Here is a 21,674-nt window from a genome sequence, read left to right as displayed (position 1 = left end):
AGAGAGAGCAAGGACCCCGGAGAGATCAGAAGCGGAAGGAGGAATGGACTGCGAGAGAGAAGAAGAACGTGAGCCGGAGAATGATGGCGAAGAAAGGGAGGAAACAGAGATAGAACTGGAACACCAGGATGCCCACAGCGAGAAAGGTGACCGGCCACGAAGCGAACACAGAAGACCGGTGAGATACAATGACTATGTATTGCAATGAACTGCCTTTTGCATTATCAGGGGGAGGTGTGTAGAGATATCGTGAGAGCCGCAACTCTCGCGAGATCTTGGCCGCGGCCACTAGGGCCGCCCCCGCGCGCTCGGCGCGCATTACGGGAGCAGCAGAGGACGCGGGAAGACGTCCTCTCCCGGCTCCTCTGAGAATTAGGCCCCTGGCCTAGAGGAAGACATTACAGCCTCCCAGCTGCCACCACTTACTATAGAGAGGCAAGCTGCCCAAGGGGATTTATCACCCACTCATCAATATATGTTGAATGATGTCATATGCTGAATAAATGGACATCACTGTTACCAAGAAGCCTCCTGTCATCCTTACAACTATTATACTACATTGTGTAAGGGAACCTAGAAAAGTATTTAAAGGATTGTCCAAATTCAGGGAGGCACAGAGAGTGGAGAAAGCGTTGGCGAAGTCTGTGATTCTGGATGATGGAAGAAGGTGGTGATGATGTCGTGCATTTCAGTAAACAGAGAAGATGAAATGATGTGACACATGCCAGATGCGCTGGGGTAACAATGGAGGAGTGGTGATGATCCCATCAATCAGATGCCATTGAGGAACAGAAGAGTTGCTCCCAATTTCAAGAGTGACTATGTTTATTATTAACGGTACCCTTTTATTTGACTATTTTTATTATTAACTGCATCCTTTTACGTTTATTCCCTGCCTCAGTCAGCCCCCATCCCGCTTTCATTCCCTGTTTATTCCTTGGAGGGGAGATGTGATGTACGCTCCTGCGAGAACGAGACCGGAAACAGTTGCAGTGATACCTTTGTAAAGAGATTGCATCTTCCTGGGTGCTCTCGTGATAAAATATTTGACTATAAAACATATAGTCTACGGCACTTTTACCAAAGAGAAAATCTTCATTGTATGTCTTAATTTTGCTCCTGATGAATCGGATCGCAAGTCACACGCTGCTCAGAATTCCCGGGTCGGTGATTGGCTGGCCCAATACTTACCCCAAGAATCCGAAAAGGTGATTAGTCGAAGTCACGGCGTTTCCTTCCAGACCGGCCTGTCAGCTGCAAGCATCAGTGGGCGGGGCTCGGAAGACTAGCCAGTCCGCTGTCCACAAATCAGACCTATACTTGCTTTGTCGGAAGATGGAATACATTCTTAGTTGACAGACTCGTTGCACGTTCGGCGTGCGCCTTGACGTCCCCTCTACGTGCACTATGATATGATTGGCCAGTCAATCGGTGGTAGATTTTAAATTTCCGCCATTCCCGGGCGCTTCCCCGGTTAGATTGCGAAGTACGGGGCGGGGAAGAACCGGGACCCGAGAGCCTAAGGTGAGGGAAATCAAGGGGGCGGGGGAAGCCGAGGGCAGTAGATATGTGAAATGGGACGAGAGGATCAAGTGGGTGGTGGAAGTGAGACGGGATTACGTGAGACAAAACCTAGTAGCCATATCTGCGGGTGCGGGAGACTTGAGCGGATGGAGCAAGTGAAGGCGACAGTAGGATAGGGTATACATTAGCAGACCAAGTTCAAAGTGGGGATGAAAGAAAGCTTCAGCCATCAGGGCTTCATAGAGTGATGGTGAGTGCAATGACATTTAAAGCAAGGAGGGTTCGAGAGAACAGGACGTGTCATTGGAGAAGTGGATGATTCAGAAGGGGTCAGGGATCCAACAAAGGGAGATGAGGTGGAGGGTCTAGGCGATGTAAGGAAGAAACGTTGTCAACTCCTGGGTGGCTCTTCTAGGCTTGGGCGACCCATCTGACGATACACTGTATCTCTAAACACTTCTAAGTTATCTCAGTTTCGGCAGTTAAAGAAACTTGGACTCTTTGTAAATGGATTTACCCAGCATCACAATTTGGTCAAGTGAAGTCACTGTTTTTAATTGAATCGCTCCCATTTAATTTGTACACCATTGAGTAACTGCTGCCTACGCTTCTTCCGTTAGCGGAACAGATTGTATTTAGTAAAGCTGCCCTTTAAAGCACAGAAGAATTCTGATCAATTAGAAACCATTCAATACATCTTTATAGAAATGTTTGGGGGAAAAAGTGATTTCTGGCCATGTTCTCTTCATGGTACTCTTTAATGTTTCCATTATGTCGCTGTGAAAATTCAATTCTATTTCTCAAAAGAGGCTTTGGCCTTGTGGGCATTGGAACCTGTAAGAGGCCGGTAAGATAGCTCAGCGGGTTGAGCGCTGGCTGCTGCAATCTGCACGTGATCTGCAGGTCGCAGGTTCGAATCCCGGTAAGGCCAACTCAGCCTTTCATTCTTCCGAGGTCGATAAATGAGTACCAACTTCGGTTGCTGTATGTACAGTTTTGCTTCCCACAGTGAAATTTGTAATTCTATGCAAAATAAACTAATAATGTGATTGTCTGGCTGGAAAACTTGGTTTCAGAAACCATACTCTCCTGCACATGCTGTTGAGTCCAGCAAAGATATCCTACATCTACTGAAAACAATAGCAACGAGAACTACAATACATAAAAAATGGTAGAACCTTTACAAAAAAAGAGTTGCAAGCTACTAGCCACAAAGCCACTCGCCGCCTCAGTGCTTTACATATACACAGCACACCATTTTATTTACTCAGAGTCAATATCACTAGCCAATGGCTATTAGTGTACATTTTGTATCCCGCATAAACCATAAAACTATCTAAACACAGGTTTTTCATTTACCAACCACGCTGGCTCCAATTCCCCAGTTCTTGAGAATCCCTCTAAAGCCATAGAGATCTTTCCAAAATGGCAGTTACAAAGGATCTGGAGACAGATCAGTCTCTTTTGAGGGGATGATTCCTATTCCATTGCTAACCCTGTTACAGCCCCCTCACCCAAAAGTAAGTCCAGGCATTTGGTCTAATTGCCAATCCCCTTGTTATTGAAACTTGCAAGGGGGTGAATGGATTTCGTCAGCCTGCTGCAAGACACCCACTTCAGGTTGGCACCCATGTTTGTGCCCACCCTGACTCTCACGTGTAAAATGAATAAAACGGACACTCCCTGGGCAGGGAATAAGGCACAAAAGCGCAGGCTGCGAGAGTTCAAGGAAAAGTTTAGAGCGCTCTGACCACATCAAGGTTACAACACATTTATATAGTACGTCTACATTGTTAATATATGATGCTATGTTGGACCAGATTGGTAAGCCGTGGTGGTGACTTAGGTGTGGGCATCATCTATTCCTCCGGGTTGGTTACTTGGTTGGCGGGATGTTTGACGTCAGACATTTGTGCTCCGGATGGGTTGAAGGTCAGGTCGCTGTGAAACACGGTGGTCAATATCTAAGCTAAGACAATACATTGTGAGTAATGCATGCACTAAATAACAGTTGATCAAAAGACTCTCAGTAGTGCATCATGTTATACACATCACTCAAGAGTTTATCTACGCACTTGGGTTATACAGGTCACAGGTTTAGGGGCCTTGACCGCTATAATACTGTCATTAGACTATAGGGTTAGTCTTATAAGAATCTCAGGTATGTGGCACTTGTTAGTATTGGGCACGATATACTGCACAGGGGTCTAATGTTAGTTGGGGGGGGTCTGTTGGATGGGCTTCATAGCGAGGTTGGCAGTCTGGCACATGAAAGGGATGCCTTTCAAGGACACAGGGTTAGAATGGCAATAAGTTTCAACTGGCGAGGGTAAGAGGGCAAGGACACTTTTGTGGAGATGGACGAGCCCTGTGCTTGGCTCATGTTGGTTCACATGCAGGACAGTGATCTCAGAGGAAAAGGGATGTTACATTTATTATTTGTTGCAAACAGCTCCGGCCTCAGCGTGAGAATGGAGCCGCGGAGTTTTCCAGTTGGAGTGGGGGCCATGTGCTCCGAGCTACAGCGGCGGGCAAAAGGGGAGAGATGCATTTTGTACTATCGCAGTGAGGCCTAGTTACCAAGAAGGAGTCGAAAGGGGGCACAAAAAATGGATGCCCTGTGTCCTGCTCGGTGGTCCCATCTACGCGAATGTAACCAACGGTTAGCATCGCATAAGGGCGAGGGGCGCACCCACCACTAGAGGCACTTGGTCCAAGTTTTGTACTGAGAAGTGATGGTAGAGAGGGGCCCATTGGCCCCTCGCTCCCACACACCCACTAGCGCCTTGCAAGCACCCCAAGATGTATGCTCTCATCGCATTCAAGAAACTCTCCACACATTGCTTTAAAAGCGTGTTCTCTGACCTGAGATTAAATCTTTCCATGCAAACGAACTTGCCTATCTGCCCAGACATTCCTTCACTGGGCGTTTTGCCCAACTTCCAGTGGTGTTGGATTTGCCTCATCCACAAAAGCCTTTACACGCCCAATTTTCATGCATCTGTGTGTGAATCCCATGCAATCTCTCAAATATTCCCCTTTCTTCACTCAATTTATGCTTACCAGGTCCGTTTCTTTTAGTTGCATCACGCAATCTAGATCTTAGCACAAATGAAGTATGTGAATAGTCACTGCCAGGTTGGCCACACTTCAGCATCTGTCGCTATCCTTCAGATTCACCTTGAGTAGACAGTTTGGAGCCCAGTACCGTTGGAGGCATACCTTCTGCTGGCGTAGTTCTCCATGTTGATATGGCCATTTTGGATATCAGCAATGATTATTCCTCAGGCTTCTGTCGGTGTTTTTGCTCATAGTTCCACGTTCCAGTCACGACTACGCTTCTTCATGAGGTGATTGTTATCCAGCTATAGTTTGGTGGACAAGCAGCACCTCTTAACTGGACTCATGTCAAACAGCGTACACAGGACAATCCGTGTCTCCCAGCCTGAAACCAGGGTTTCCACCCAGACAGTTGCAATATTAGTTTACTTTGCGTATAGTTCCAAAGTTCCCACTTTGTGAAGCAAAACTGTACCCTGAGTTTCCTAAAGCTTTTCAGGGACACCATCCCGTAGAGCACACAGCAGGACACATCCTTGCCAATTGGCTTCTCTAGAACCTTCCCATTGATATTCAGAAGAGGGTTGTGTTTAGGAGCCCTTCTTGAGTTAATATGTGGATCCTGATTAATATCCAGTTTTTGTACAATGTTCGTGGCATTTCCCAGGCTTTCTTTCCCCCCTATCTGGGTATTTCTGAACCCTGTGGAGCAGTTACTATTTATTACTGGTCATCATGCTGTTAGATTCAATCGGTGGCCAGCCCAGCATACGTCCCTTTGCTCTGCCAAGTAGCTGGCTCATGTGCGCGAGCACAAACCTTTCCTTGTACAGACACGTCTGGCATATCAAAACCACCCTTAAAGGTGGACAGTCGCAGCTTTTTCCATGCATTAAGTGTTATATTTTGTTGGTTTTAATAAACTGGGGCAAACATTGACCCCGGGGCTTATAGCTGTGTTGCTGAATCGCAGTATGATTTTGCTCAACCTGTGGAGAACCTTCAGCAGGAGTCAATTTGATTGCATGCAGATTAGCCTATAGACCATGGCCCAGCCACCCCCCCATCTTTCTTTTAAAAATGTATTTTGGTTAATTTTATTTAACCAAACATGTTATAGGCAAATGTATGTCTAATACAGAAGTGCTAGGTTAGTACAATTAGTCAAGGGGCTGTCACCTCCTGTCCAATGTTCCCTCTAATTTTTTTGGGCTATGTGCGCCAAAGAATAGTTGTGCAGGCTGTTTTTCAGTCATGTGTGCAACCGAGTGATGTGCTGCCAGACGGGGGTGGTCGGCGGCGGCGCCCCACCAGTGAGCAAGGCTTAGTGATCAGATTCCACATTGTGCAAGCAAGGAATGCAAATTTGTGGCACAACAAGCTCTACTTCAAGGGACATTTGGGTGCTCTATTCTCCTCCCAAAACTTAGCTCATCTCAAATTGTCCTTTTACATCTCTGAACATTAGCAAGATCTTTCGTTTTATGATGGGTTAGTACAAGAACAGAGTGGGCAGGTTGAGATTCAGCCCTCTCCCTCCCTCATCCCTGAAATATTGGGTTATGTTGATGACATTACTTGCTTGACATACACTACAGACCCTTCGGCAGTAAGGGCACAGATGAAAAACAGGGCGCCGCAGCTGCACAGTTAACAAAGGCTCTGCAATTACTAATGTAAAGGGTTTCATTGTTAGCAACCCCATTCATATGCATACGTTTTTGGGCAATTGATGGCGTTAGTACTTGCATTTCAGACTCAAGGCATGGAGTGATTAGCAGGGTACTAAAGGGCAGGAGACAGCTCATTCTCACAGCACTCCTTAACTGTGTGGTTTCAGATGTGAAGGAGAGAGTTAACTGCTAGTAACATTGAAGCTGCACTAGAATAGTCTCATTAGAATGTGTGAAGAAGTTAGAGGACCACCCCACACAAGTAAGTTTGCTCTGACCCCACAATCGATGAAGTTGGCACCTCTCCCACATTTAAAGGGTTAGACCTCCCCCCCCCAACATTTTGACTTAGGTGCACCCCTGCCTCCTTGTAGATCGCTATATGCAATAACAGCAGGTCCAGATCCATATTGTCAAATAACTGTGAATGCAAGCAGACGTCCAAGGCCAAATGATGATGTTGTTCCAAAGCACTTACGCTTAAGCTTTTTTTACAGAACAAATACAATATCACCCAACTTGTGTTGGTACTCATCCATCAACCTCAGAAGGATGAAAGGCTGAGATGGCCATACTGTGATTCGAACCTGCAGATCACACACATCGCAGCAGCGAGCGCTCAACCCACTGAGTTATCATATCGGCTATAGTAAAATGAGCAATTGGTGGATACCATTAAACTGGTAAATGAAATATAACAGCAGACCAGTTAAGTTCATCTGGGCTTAGTGCGCTTTACAAATGTCACAATAAATAAACCCTGTAATGGATGCTAGGTTGCAACATCTGTGAAGAAAGTTTGAAGGCATAATGAAGGAAAGGAGGTGTTCATCTAATGCTGTTTCACACAGGTCAATCAATAGCATACAGCACACTTCGCACTGATGCATGGTTACGTTTACTGCACTAATGTGTGCCATTCAGTAAGGCAATGTTGCACACCTCAGTAAAATTCACAGAACATATAGCACAAGTGCAGATTCTATCTGCTAATCTGCAAGCAAACAAATTACAAAAGTCTAATTCACAAACTGCAGCTGTAGTTGTGCCTGCGTACATGCACGACCACAGGTGAGTGAGGTGTGTGAGGACTAATGTGCATGTGAATCGTCTGCCTCACTGTCAGTGCATCAGTAATCAGGTCACCTGCCAAGCCAGGCGGCGTTGACCTAGACCAGTTTGGAGCTGGAACAGGGCAATGCACAAAGCATACATAGATGCGAACCAGTGTGTCGTGCTGCCCCAAAGTAGAGCAACTCTCCTGCAAAGCGTGAGATTGGCTATCAAACAGCCAGTTCTAGTGCTTTCTCAGCAGCAACAATAATGTATTCTGCAGCAGTTGAAACCCAGAGGACAGGGATTCCCTCTGGGGTTTGACCCTGGTCCAATGGAAATGTTCTTTGCTCCCAAGTGAGTGTCGTGAACTTGTGGCAATAAATATGTAGGTGTAGGCCGGGGTACATAATACCAGTGCAGCCGATGTCCTGACGCCCTCCCACAAGGGATTGGATTTCCTGAGCACAGGTCTGTGCACACCAGTGTGCACCCAGGGTTCAATGAATCAGACTCTCCATCAGGTCACCCACTGCTCCCTGGGACTCGGGATGGAGCCTTTTAATGTTAAAACATATAAAATAACGGAAGGGGGAGATTGCCTTTAGAACCTGCGCCACTGTGCCAGCCTGATAAAGAATCGCTTGTCTGGCGGAGTGGCGTTGCTTTTCCACCGACTTTGCGTCATGAATAAAAATCCTTTCACCTATATCAATTTGGAGCCCTTAACGTTACGTGAAAGACACAATTGCATGCTAATTGCCCGGGTAACAAAAAGGCATGGTCTACGACTACGTGTTAAGCGACTGCTCAGCCCGAGATCTGAAAGCTATGTGTAATATTTGGGAGGCACGTTCAGGCCTTCAGTCACATCCTGCCCCTTTTCTTCTTGGACTGGCTTTGGCAGTACAACATGCCTTTTGCTAGCATAGCTCAACCGTAAAATATTACAGTAGGGTACTGGCATTTTCCTATTGCAGGTGGTAGTCTTATGGGGTCTCCTTGAGGAATTTGATGTTGACATCTCCCCAAGAACGACTGAAATACATGAATGATATCGCATACACAGACCTGAGGTGCTTGTTTACAGCTTGGTTGTAGTTCGAGGGACAGCGATGAATACCTCCAGAAATGAGGGATTCTTCCATTTTCCGTCCGGCTGCAGTTTCCTTTAGGGTTTCCATGAAGTGTGAAATGGAAACCTTTGTGCTGGGGTGCGCAGACCGTTGCTATGGAGTGGAGTGCAGCTCTCTACAGTTTTTACATGGACTAAGTTGCCAACACACGCGCACACACACAGACATACATACACATATCCCCTCTCCCCCTTCGGTCCCTCAAGGCACTCTGCGATGGAGGTGGTTTGTAGGGATGGGGGTAAGGGAGCACAGAAAGCTTGTGTGCACAGATCCAAAACAGAAAAGCCACGCCATGCGTGCCTCCTGTTTGTGTTCACACGGGGGCCCTTTATGAATTCCCTGCCCAAAGATGCCCTTCTCTCTGCTGCTGCTCTAAATACAGAAGTGACAGCTCTGCTATCGAGTGCTCGTATAGGTTCAACCATCCTCTATACATTTCAAAAGTACCATTCAAAGAATGCACCCTTAAGGACAGTATAAGTCACGAAAAAAACACATGGGTCCCGCGGCCTCTATGCCTCCTGAATTTGAGGTTGGGCACATACATTAAACATGCAAATAGCACCAACTTTGAAGCCTGTCATTGGTATGCAATGTGATTTGGCCACATACAAATCCTCCTTTAACTCAGCTTTATGTAGCCTGGCGCCCCCTCCTAGCCCCCCCAATCAGGAAGTTCCCTTTTCACAAGGTGAACACTCTGTGTTGCTATGCAGCATTTTAGGGAAGAGTTAGCTTAGCAGCACCAGGATGTTAAATCCTGTAAAACAAATGGAGCCCAGCCCACTCAACCCAGCGATCACAGGTGTATTCCACACGCAGTGGAACCTTGTTCACAGCAAGACTGATGGGATACTTTAATGAAATCATCCGGTGCTGCATGGGAGTAGAGTACAGCCACACTTAGTACACACGCAGTTTGTTTGGTGCCCCCCACAAATGCTAATTGCAAAAAACGTGCAAATATGGCCTGGGCAGAATAATCATGCAGCAGTCAGCGAACAGCAGAACACCCAGCCTGGCTTGGTCGGGCTGGCCTGAATCGGATGGCTAATCATGATGGTCAGCCCCATTTAATTTATGTATCCCTCCCTTGGCAAGAAAAGAGGCCCTATGCCCAAATCCAATCCAAATCGATTTACAACAGGTAAAGTGGGTCTCCCATTGTGTATGAGCTGTCATTAAAGATACAGTGCACTATAGACGGGGGACTATGAGAGTAATGCACTATTGATCCCTAGACATCTGACTTGAGAGAAAACATAGAAGATACACCAGATCAGGAACCATCTTCTACAAGTGATCCATGACAGATTAATCATTAGGGAGACACAAGCCAATACAGGTAAGGGGGAAACGCTCAAGATGCATGGGGACTCCTACCCCCACTCAAGCCTGTACTACTTACCTACCCTCAGCAAGCACTCTAAAACTGATGATGCCCCATCTGTTTTAACACCATAGGGCCCAGGAAGCTACCCAGTATGCCCGTTGGAAACCCGAAGATTTCTTCCAGACACCCATGAAATGGAGAACTGAAAAGAAATCACTTACCTTACACAGAATGCAGTAATGCATCACCTGTCCTGAAGAAAGCGGCCAATGATCAGAACCGCTGAAACCAGTTGACTGTTTAGTAGTTTTGGGCGGAAGACCCTTACTCCGATACCCGCCATATTTCGATGAAAGGGCTCGATTAAGAAAGCCTCATAGTGATCCAATCTAATAGAAGAACAGACCAACTGTTAGATGGATACTCATTTTAACCACGAGCCGACCAATTGGTCGAATAGTCAGTATTGATAAGACACACAGAGGCGGTAATATTAATGCAGAAGTGCACAATACAATACGGATAAAAAAGAAATGGTATATCATAAAAAGATCCGGCATAAATTCTCCATGCCGCTGCTAATAATTATATTTAGTCTTAAGAAGCAGCCCCTCTCTTTGATACTGCCTGCCGGAGATTAAATCCAGTCAGTCTGAGTGTAGCTTTTGAGTAGCTCACATGGGGATGGTGACTTGTAAAATCTTAAACTTTCCAGGAATGGGTATCCCAAAGTACTTGGGGCAATGTTAGCCCACTATGCCACAGTTTCCTGGTGACGCCAGAGGGGCCTGTTGGGTGTGCATCACGTTCCATTAGACTTAGGCCAGTTCACCTTGAAGCCCACAAACCAGCGAAATCTCCTGAAGACCATGCATGCAGCATTCGAGGTCACTGGCTCAATAAGTCCAACAGCAAGTCCTCTGTGAAGGCTAGGAGGGTAAGTACAGTAGCACATATCCACATTCGCAGCTGGATTTCCTCTCAGCTTGCACGAAAAGCCTTCTAGCACAAAGTCAAAGACCGGCAACAATGGTCGTTATTGTTCCTCTACCTTTGAAGAGGTTTAGTCGATTGGCTGCAGTTGCGTGTAGTCACTTCCAGGAAAAACGAGGCTGGGAAGGCCTTTATTAGCCTTTCGCAGAGCTATTTACAGCACATGATGGTGAAGGCTTTGTGTGAACTATCAATCGATGGCAGATGGGCATGTTATTTTATTTTTCATTTGCATGCCGAAGCTACCTGGTAGTGAACATTCCTTTTCTGCTGGGTTGTACTTTTTAAACTTGGTGACGTCTTAGTCCGAGTTGTGAGCATGTTGGTGCCATTTCTAGTCCACGTTGAGCATTGTGATGCCTCTATAATTGTCGCACATCTTTGGAGCACTATCGGGCTAATAACCAGAAACAGCACACAAACCGCCACAGTTGCACTCCGCTGCACCTGTAAAAAATAGGCTCAGAACTCCACAGTTCAGATAAAATGTTAAACGTTTATTGGATATAATTAAATATGCCTGTTTGGCATCAAGAAAGAGACAACGCAACGCGCTTCACACCCTGCTGGGTGCTTCATCGTACAACCAGAAGTCCCTCAAGTGCAAATAGTTCCTCAATATCAACACCAAAATATATATACGAAAGAGTGATAAGCCCGAAAGCATAGGTTAGGACATTCTTAAACAAGAACAGTCATGATAAAATTACCAAATGTTAAAGCACATTTATTTTGGCAATTTTGCCATACTGACCAAATTCAACTGAATACGAAGTATTTTCGATATACAAGTGTGCAGAATGCCTTAGAAAGGTCAAAATGTAAAAGACCAAATCATCACCATCATAAAGCAAAAAGACGCTACTTCCTAGCATATGCATTTTAGTGCCATGCATTCAAGCCACAATACATTTACCATCTGTACTATCATCCGAGCTAAAAGTAGCTCAGAAAGTGCAAAACACATATTCGTACAGATGTGCAAAAAATGCTTTGAAGAAAGTGCAAGGTTGTGCAAAGTACATGAGACTGTCAACAATATCTTGCTAGATGAATCCACAAGCTAAATAATGTTCCTATCATAAATCTAAATTAACCCTTATTATAGATGAAATAAAATGCAAATTACATTAAATTATAAGCACATACTTGCAAATGTTTACCCTAAGCACAATGCGGATCACTGTACCATAAGCTACATTTTTAAATTAATTAATTATATCATATGTTTTGCAAACCAAAATTAAAAGGGGGGGGGTAGAAGGAAGCAAATGAGAAAAATGTACATCAAACTTGGAGCAAAAACAGCTATTTGTCTCAAAAATGAACATTCACAATCGGATTCCAATAAAAGTATAGGGCTTCTCATCAATGGATATCCACGTGGTGCCTTGGTTTCATAGTCCATTAACTTCCTTTCAAGTTGCCATAATTTTAAAGTTCTGTCCCCTCTGCTTGGGTGCTTCAGGGCATTAGTCACTCCAAAAAAGAAAAACCATCAAGAATGCCTTGTGAGAAACCTGAGGGTGTTCTCACAAGTAGTGCCCAGGTATCCGTTGATCAGGTGTCCAGGGAAGGGCCATCACTTTTGGATCTCCACCCTGTAGGTGGACAAGCGAGGGAGGATCACCTGGGCAGGGGATCCTTGGGGAACTGCAGGGAGAGCGTCCAAAGGCGAGACGCGGTATACCAACGGGACGATAAGTAAGTAACCCCAGAAGCTTTTCTAGGATATGTTGGTTCCTTTATCCTTGGTCCTGGCCTCATTAACCCCAATCCAAGGGAGGTCAGGAAATGATTTTATTATAGGAAATTAGGTGAAAAGAAAGATGCAATAAGTCAGACATGTATCCATTCACCTTCCACTGCTCTAGATCACAGCTTCCACTGCTCTAGATCACAGGGAATACTATCTAAAGTCCCATGCTGGTATGCCAGTATGTCGGGTGTACAGAGTCACCTATGAAGGGGAAAGCTATCCTTTTAAATAAAACCAAGGCTAGAGGCTTTTCCTATATCTCCTGTCAGTCCCCTAATGTTTCACTAAATAAATCTACAGTCAACTTTAATTGCCCCCTCCCCATTTTCCAAAAATACTGAAGATAACCAAGAATGAGTATTACCCATAGAAACAACATAGGAATACAAAGTGAGGCCTAACATGTAACGCCTTTGAATTGTCCCACTAATATTCAGGAAAAGTCGGGCACTTCACTCCAACTGTGCACACCTGACTCCAATTGACACTCACCTGCAGTATGAAAAGGGTGGTTCTGCCAAAGAGTATGAGCAGGCTGGGGATGCTGAGTGGACCAGAGGAGCTACGGAGCAGGGAGCTGCAGGAAGAGAAGCCCTCTGTTCATAAGGGGCTGGAGTGTTGCTAGGGAGCGGTAGCGAGGTAGCCTGTATCCTGCTGGCAGTATTCAGGGAAATGCTCGTTCCCTTGGGACATGTGCCAGTCCCAATGGTGTCTGAGGGGCAGGTAGTGAGACCTTGACCCAAACCCATTTGACCTGCTTGCTGGCCCTGCGCTACTGTTGGTGACTTTCATGAGACAGAGAAACTCTGTAGCGTGTGGGTGGCCAAAGCGGGAGCAGGAGTGTTGAAAGAGCCTGGTGAGTGAAAGCTGGAAAGCAGTGAAAAAAAGCAAAGCAGAATGACATGAAAAGGTGCCCTAGCGGCACAGAAGTAATGAAAGGCAGCAGTGCGCTGGAGGCGTGGAGACAGCCAAACATGGGTGCGAGAGAGACCCAAAAGTAAAGAGGGGTGCAAGCGACCTGAAATGGAGACCGCAAAGAGTCAGTGAGAAGGAAAACGGACAGTCGAGAGGGTGTAAGTGCCCAGGAAGAAATAGTACAAGAGGTGCATAAAAGGGCAAACTGAAGTGCCGGAGAGCAAAGTGAGAAGAGAAGTGGAAAAAAGGTGCAAGTTTGCACAAGAGAAAAGGGTGTGCAGGAAGCGAAGTAAAGTGAAAAAGGACAGAGTGAAAGAAGTACGGAAGCGGAAATGGTGCCAGAGAAGGAAAGGGGTTAGAGGTCAGAGTGGTCGCACCTGGGAGGAGTAAAGAGCCCAGTGTTTTCGAGTCTGATACTACTCTCATGAAAGAACCTTACACTGAAAAGGTAGATCATGATGAGGAGAAATGTGTTCTAAGACAAAAAGGGACCTTTCTTGGGGAAGGGAACCCTGAGAGGCCCACAAGGACACTGAACTTTACAGGCGAGGCCTAGACCTGGAGAAGGAAATCCTGGGAGACCTGAATTGAACTGTGATAACTCAATAGAGTTGTGAAGTAAGAAACTGGGAATCTTTTCACCCAGGGGGGCTTAGGCTTTGGCAAGGGAACCCGAAGAGGCTCACTGAAGACAGTGTTGAACTTTGTGAAGAGAGGCCTAGATTTGGGAAAGGGGACCCTGAGAGGCCTTACAGGAACTCTTTTTGTTTGGAACTGGAAGGATCGAAGCTTGGGGAAGGGAGACCCAGAGACATTGTGAACTCTATTGATTTATGGCAAGAACCCTACATGGAAGGTTCCAATGGCAACCCATTTGAGTTATTTAGAACTTGCAGAACTACACCTATTGGTAAGACTACCTGAAACCAGCTGTGGTTTATATTTCCTTTTTTTAGTAACCATTTGTCCTTTAAGAAAATTCCCTATCGCATCTGGTTTAAGAGGGAGGCCAAGCATAGGTTTGGACACAGACGAACTTTGGTTTTGGATTTATGGACATCGGCGGCCCTTAGAAGCTTCAGTTGAGTGAACAATCCCCTCAGTTGGGGCAGGCAGGCATTACACCAACCCCATTAAGTTTATTTAATAAAGGTTTTCAAACAGTCTCTTGATACCATGCCTGTCTCTCAGCCTCCACGGTGTTCATGAGTGTTTTGCAATAGGAAAAGAGAAGTCTGCATGCTTAGCCCATATATATTAAAGGTAGTGGACACTTTTCCTTCTGAGTGGTGGTAAGATTTCACCGGTAGTCGGGCCTGGTTATTTTGATTTCACATAGTCTCTATTCTAGCCCAAGTTTCCATCAACACGAATTCAATGCCCTTGCGCTTCTGACCCTTAGTCGTGGGATGGGCAGTGAATCCAGAAACACTAATTTCCAAAGTTTCACACCCTTCCTTGCAATAGTCTCAGGAGGATAGCTCGTGGGCAGTGTGCTTGCCTTGGAAACAAGACATGGAGAAACAGGTTCGATCCCCCGGGTTCGTGCTTAAAAACCTCTTCAGCGCAATCATATCGTAATCATATCGTATCAGTTGAGCGCTTTCATGTAATCCAGTGCCTGAAAATCCCTGGACTTTCCACTACCAGTCCCCTATGCACCCTCTCATAGTTTCTCATGTTCTGTATTTTGTTGGACTGATTTATGCATTTGTGTGCCAGGAGCTTGCAACATGGGGCATCTGGGTCCCGGTAACTCTAGTGAGCACTGACCGAGCTTTGAGAAGCAACATAGTGCTTTACAGAGGTATGCAACAGTACAGATGCATAGTGCAGCACTTTTCCAAGGTAACAGAACTGTATACAACGGGGGTCGGATACAAAGGGGCACAAAGGGGGGGTACAGCTATACAGGGTGGTGCGTAGGAGGGGGGCGGACAGCGTCTAGTCGGGTGGCGTGGGCGGTGACATGATGGCCTAGGTTTGGTGGAGAAGAGACTCATTGAAAAGGTGGGTCTTGAGTTCTTTTCTGATTTGTAGGGGCGTTGGGGCGAGTCTGATGCTGACTGGGAGGGGGCTCCATAGTCTTGGTGCGTAGGTAGAGAGAGGTGCGTAGGTAGAGAGGCTTTTCTGGTCTTTTCCTTTTTGCAGCAGTGAATTTAAAGTCTGCACGTGTCCTAGCTTCTGGTGGTGTGCTGTCCGCCAGAGATGCTGTTTCTTCTCGAGGTAGCTGAGTGACTGCCTTTTATAGATGATGCAACAAGACTTGGAAGTTGATTTGTGCATTCAGTGGCAGCCAGTGAAGGCCGATGAGAGCTGGGGTGATGTGGTCATATCTGCGTCGACCCTTGATGAGGCATGTGCCTGTGTTGGACACTGCTCAGGGGCACAAGGGAGACTGATTGGAGGGCATTGCTCCCATCCATGTGGGATAGGACCAGTGCTAGAGTGGTGGATCTAAAGCTGACCAGAGGGAGGAAGGGCTTGACCTTTTTGGTAGGAGGAGTGCTGATACCAAGCTGTCTGTGTTCCTAGCTATGCATGTCTTGAAGGAGAGGTGTTTGCAGATGTGGAACCCGAGGGACTTTGTGCAGGAGGTGTGGTTGGGTATGAAGCCCTCTGGGTTCATGGTTGATAGCCAGGTCTGGGTGTTCGCTGTTGGTGAGGAGTAGGAATTTAGTCTTGGAGGGGTTGAGCTCAAAGTATGACTGGACATCCAAGACTGGATCAGCGAGAGGCAGGTGCCGTTCTTAAGGATGCTGAGGGTGTCTACCACCTGTATGGTTGCTGTCAGTGCTGCATCTGGGTCTGAACCTGTATTGGTAGGTTTGGAGGAGATTGTTGGTGTCTATTTGTTACTACAGTTGCTCGGCTATTGCTTTCTGGATGACCTTAACTAGGAAGGCAAGATGGGTGATGGGACGATAGTTACCTAGACTGTTGGGATCCAGAGTGGATTTCTTTAGTAGAGGATTTGTCTTGTCTTGAGGCTCTGTAGAGTGTTGTCCAGGGTGTAGAGATTTAGCAAGGAGAGATGTAAGGTGGGTGAGTGGATGCAGAGCTGGTGTGTGTGCTGGCGAATCTTGCTGATTTTCTCAAAGGTGTTGATGACGATGGATTTATCGATGTGGTATGGCAGGGTCGGGTTGACACAGTGCTTGACTGCTTTGACAAGGGCTCTACTTCTGTTGTCTGCTTTTGCTGTGGTGCTCTGATCTTAGGGGAAAGAACTAGAAAGGAAAAATGGGAAACTGATAACCACTCTCTCCGCCTTGGTGGTTCTCACTGGTGACCAAAACACTTAAACCAACTTTTCGAATTTAGGGCCATTTAATTTTTTTTTGTTTTATTTCATTTAAAAAAAAAATATTTCTCTGCCACGAGACGCACATGATGTCCTATATAGAAAAATGTATTTTATTAGTTACATATATATTAAAAACAAAATAAATGTTGAACAAACACAATTATTCAGAAAACATACAATATTTGAACATAATGGGGTGTTGGCAAGGCTATGCTCTCATGGTGTAGTCTTAAGAGCCTCTCGGGGTTGTTTCTGTAAGAGTTGGTGAGGACCAAATTATATTTAGAAAATGGTGGCCTATCACTTAACACAGACTTTTTCAGAGTGACTTGAACTTTGCTCAAGCACTGAGTTTTTTAAATTTCATCAGTCACATAGATCTTCAACATGTTTCGGCCAATGATATACATTAGGCACTATCTCTAGTGTCTTTTCACAATGGATTAGATGGCCATCTTCAGGGCAGGATAATTTCTTTAATTGGTGCGTATGTCTTGACTACCCCTCTGGTACAAATGCGTGAAACACTACAACAAAATTAAGTATTTTAGTGAAATTTCGTCCCGTGGCGGGGATAAAAGTTTGGGTTGTTGACATCCACCATGAATTAACAATTTATCAGGATGGTGTCTGTATGTAGACTCTGTCAAGACCCTATATGTCCACAAGGGAAGTGGTGACCAGTGTAATATTTTCATAGAGCCAAGGCGTGAGCTTTTAGAATTTAGTTTTAAAACAAAAATGTTAGTGCTTTAGAAAGAGGGGAAAAAATGCATCTTTAAATGCCCCTCTACTGTTGCTACCCGGGAAGCTTATCAAAAGACAACTAGGGAGAAGCCTTGTCATTTTGGGAACTGTGATTCATCATCCTATTAATCGTTTACCTGATTTTATTCGTGTTATATAGTCTCCTGTAGTTTGTCGCAGGACTGGACTTCACAACGATTGTTGAAGGAAGGCCTCTGCAAATGCACATAAATGCCCATGTATTAGTAATAGTTGTCACAGTACCCTATTTATTATGGTGCCCCGTGTGTAGGCGGGCTTCATTTCGCATTCATGATTATTATTCAATTGTAAAGTTCGGGTGATTATTTCAATCAGGTGGGCCATCTCTCTAGCACTCTTCAGAAAGAATGAGCTGGTTACAAAATGACAGGAATAACTAGCTTCTCAAAATGGTCAGCCACAATTTCGAGCTGGGATGGAGAGTTTCTAAGGCTTACCAGCTTTGATGTAATTTAAGGCCTCTGATTTGGTTTACGTGGTAGTCTTCTTGATTTCCCACGGTATCACTGTTTTACTTTAAACGTTTCATATGATTACCATCACTGATGCGTATGTTCATATCTTAGCATCTTTTCATGTCTATTGTACAAAGTGGGAAAACAAAGTCCGTTTGTTTAAATTGTGCTACTTGAATCGGGCAGACACGAAAAAGAACCCAACTTGCTTATGATATGATGCGATTTGTTTTGGAAGCTTGAGAATATACTTGGCTTTGGCTCATGCTGTAAATGTAGAAATTTTCTATCAGTGCCGTTTTTGGTTTTCCGCATATTACTACAACATATTAGGGGGCCATGGCTGTGTTGATTAGTTGTCGGCAGGTTGGTCGTCCTTGAGGAGCCCCAGGTTAGATGCTGTCCTGGAGCAGCGCCAGATTTGCTCGTTTCCTGAAGACACTTTTGCTGAGTTTGAGGTCTTGCACATAGCAGGGTGCTGACTAAAGTTTGCAGGCTTGTTTGAGGCATGTGTCGGTTGATGGGAGGCTGACGGTGGGGTTCTTTCCAGTAAAGTCGCAGTTTGGTTGTGGGTGTTCGGTCCCTGTGAGGGGTAGGTTGGTGTAGTATTCTGTGAGGGCTTCCACTGGGAAGTTCTTGAAGGACCTGGAGGTTTGTCTGATGGGTTTCTGCTGGGCGTGCACGATGTTGAAAGGCACGGCCAGGTGGTCAGACCAGTCAAGGAGAGCTGCAGTGGAGGGAAGGCAGTGCAGTAAGTAGGTCGCAGAAGTTATCTTGCTTGTGTGCTGGATCTTTTGTGTGCTGTGAGGCTGTTGAAGGCCGAGGAGAGCATCCATCTGTTTGTTGGCCTTGTTGCCTGGGAGATTGAAGTCTCCTAAGAAGATCTTGGTGTGCGTGAGGGACATGGTGGTGACCAGGTCGGTGAAGTCTCAGATGAAGGCAGTGTTGGGTTTGGGTGGTCTGTAGATGAGATGTAAGTTGATTGTGTGCGGGGAGAGCATGAAGTGGCTGGAGAGAACTTCGGAGGAGCCAATGTTGTCAACGTCCAGTCTGGTGCAGGGCCACGCGGTCTTGTGGATGACTGCGAGGCCTTCCACTGTCTTGTTCAGTCGGTCTATTTGATGCTGTAGCCATCTGGGACAGAAGATCTAGAATGTGGATGGAGGTGGATGCCGGCCAGATCTCTGATTGCATCAAGGTAGTGTGAAGTGGTTACGTCAGCATGTCTTCTGCATAGGTAACAGCTGAGCGGATGTAGGCAGACATCAACGTACGTGTTGTGGATGGTGAGGGGGTGCTGATGTGGGTGAGGGTACTGAATTGCAGAGTCCATACCTTAGAGGAGGGGCAGTGCTGTTGGCGTTGCCTGGTGATGGTGGGGATGGCCAGTGGGGACAGAGGAAGAATAGGCGTGCTTACCTGTTAGAGCAGGGGTTTGGGTCTTGGATCCTCCTGATCCAAACAGGAATTGCCCTTTTCTTTGTCTGCCCTTCACTTGAAATGCCTTGGTGTGACGCACTTCATCTAAGTTAAGAGTAGAAAGGAGGAGGCAGGGATAAGAAGGTGGGTGGGGCTTAGGCCCCATGACCTAGATCCACCTGCACCTATTTTCAAAGTGTAGTGTTTAATGTCTCACTTCAGGTTTTTTTCCTGCATAAGAGTACACTTGCTTTGTTAGCACGACAGTGAAGCAGTCTTTCTCAAAGGACTTCAAGGCCTTTTTTTATTAATAGCCCTGCTTGTTTTTTTCACTGAGCTGCAGGACATACAGAATACTCTGGTGTCGCTTTTGCGGGCCAGCCAGGTGGAAGATAGCCAGCACGTTTAGTCAGTATTGACCTTTATGAAGTCTGAATGGTGTTGGGTGCCGTATCCAGAGGCAGAGATGCACTCCTCCAGGCGACTAGGCTGTGGAATCAATGCCACCACCATCCAAAGGCCCCTAATCTCCAGATCACCTTTCCAAACGGGCAATGCATGCCACTGAGACAGATCATTAAGCACTCCCATCGGCTGTATGATCCTTAAATGCCCACAGCATGCCCTGACGTGTGATGTAACTAGAACATTTGTATTTGTATAGATCTAGTAACTGGGTCATTTGAAATCGGAATGACTTGCAAAGTGAGCAATAAGAGCCGAGGCAGTTTTGGGTTGAGGTGACTGTATTTACGAGCATTGTTGGTTTGAATGATTGGTACCTGGTGTAGTGGTAAGAATAGGAACGTAAACCACGGACAGGCACATAGTACATTGCAATCTTTGTAACATTATGGGCCTCAGGCCAGTACTACCATATTTACAAATTCCGTAGTCATGAAGATCACATGCAGAAGGGGATTTTGGCGGTTAGTTTGAGTTGGAGAATGGAAGGGAGGGTTTAAGGTTCTACTTCCATTTCCAGCAGTTGAACACTTATTGTGTTTTATTTTTTTGTTTCACTGATCTAGCTTCGTGGGCCAGAGGGGAGAGTATTCCAGTAGTGTGACGAGAGGAGTGAAAGTGGGAGACGGCGTAGGAGGGGTGGGAGCTGATGAGTAGTGAGGAGATGAGTAGTATTGGGGAGTTGGCATACAGCAAGATATTTCCAACAAGGTAGTGGTTGCAAGACAAAGATGGATTTATAGAGTTGCAGGAATTTAAAGAGCGATTTTTGCAAAGTGACCATCACATGTGTTGATGGTAGGCAAAGGCTGTGTGGGAGGGGGATCTGGGGAGATGTGTGCAGTAATCCAATTTTCTGAGCACAAGAGTAGGGTTGAGGGTTTTACTTGAGTAGTACTTGAAGTGTGAGTGTATTTTTCTAATGGCCGGGTTTAGACTGGCTGAGGTGGTAGTGGCTGTGATGTACTGGTAGGTCACTATCGGAGAACCTGAAGCTTGCAAGCAATGGGTATGGTGGTCGGGAGAGTAGGGTTGGAGTAAGGAAGCCTTCAGTCTGTAGAGTTTAGCATGAAGCAGTGTTGATCCATCCAGTGACCGATGGTGGGCAATGGGTTTGCAAGATACAGGGGTGAAGGAAGGGAACGGTAAGATTGAGTGTAGTCAGTGAAGAAGTGATGGCCAGAGGAGGACATTAGTTTGCTGAGGGACATGTATATGGTAGAAGGCCTAGTAGGACAGTTCTTGAGGAATGACCACAGAGGGTTGTTGGGGAGGAGTTGCTGGATTTCCTATGAGATGGAGTGGTCGGAGATGGGAAACTCAGTTGAATATGGTATCCTTGAGGTCAAGGAGTGAAAGCTTGAAGGAGGGGAAGGGCTGATAGAGTATTAAAGGTAGCTGAAGGTCTACAAGGATGAGAATGGAGGAGAGTTTAGCTGAGTGGTCAGACCTGAATCGAGAGGGGAGGAATGGGAGGCGGGTTGGGGGGGGAGGGTGTTAAGTTAGCAAACTTGGGCTGACTTGCCCTTTGTACGCTCCTGTGACACATTTTTGTTTCAGTTGCTATGGATGACTACCAGGGGCCCCGATTTTAGATTTCCAAAATGACCGCTGTTTCCTGTTCCGGCGGCAATGCATTTCTTGGTAATGGCCCTAAATGTCGCCCTCACAATTACGACTGCTGGAAATGCAGACTTGTTTATTTTTTAGACCCCCTCCTTACACCACATATGGGGGGGGTATATGATGCAATATTATGGAGGTTCAGGGAGGGGGGGTCCTCCTCCTGC

General features: G+C 45.9%; 2 protein-coding genes across 6 annotated transcripts in view; one reads left to right on the top strand and one right to left on the bottom strand.

Moving 5' to 3' along the window:
• LOC138580770 (oocyte-specific histone RNA stem-loop-binding protein 2-like) overlaps positions 1-21,674 on the bottom strand; it is a 743,835-nt gene that overhangs the window by 530,069 nt on the left and 192,092 nt on the right. The window lies entirely within an intron of this gene.
• CDC25C (cell division cycle 25C) overlaps positions 1,317-21,674 on the top strand; it is a 553,873-nt gene continuing 533,515 nt past the window's right edge. For 2 of the 5 annotated variants that reach the window (XM_069651571.1, XM_069651567.1), the window contains exon 1: positions 1,396-1,524. The gene's annotated coding sequence lies outside the window, so the exon portion shown is untranslated. Of the gene's footprint in view, positions 1,525-21,674 lie in introns of all 5 variants that reach the window. The other 3 variants (XM_069651569.1, XM_069651568.1, XM_069651570.1) reach the window with 3 other exon arrangements.

Source organism: Ambystoma mexicanum, chromosome 3p (assembly GCF_040938575.1).
Source record: "Ambystoma mexicanum isolate Mex_15411 chromosome 3p, UKY_AmexF1_1, whole genome shotgun sequence".
Classification (NCBI taxonomy): domain Eukaryota; kingdom Metazoa; phylum Chordata; class Amphibia; order Caudata; family Ambystomatidae; genus Ambystoma; species Ambystoma mexicanum.
The sequence above is the reverse complement of the archived record's forward strand: the minus strand, read 5'-3'. Positions and strand labels throughout refer to the sequence as shown.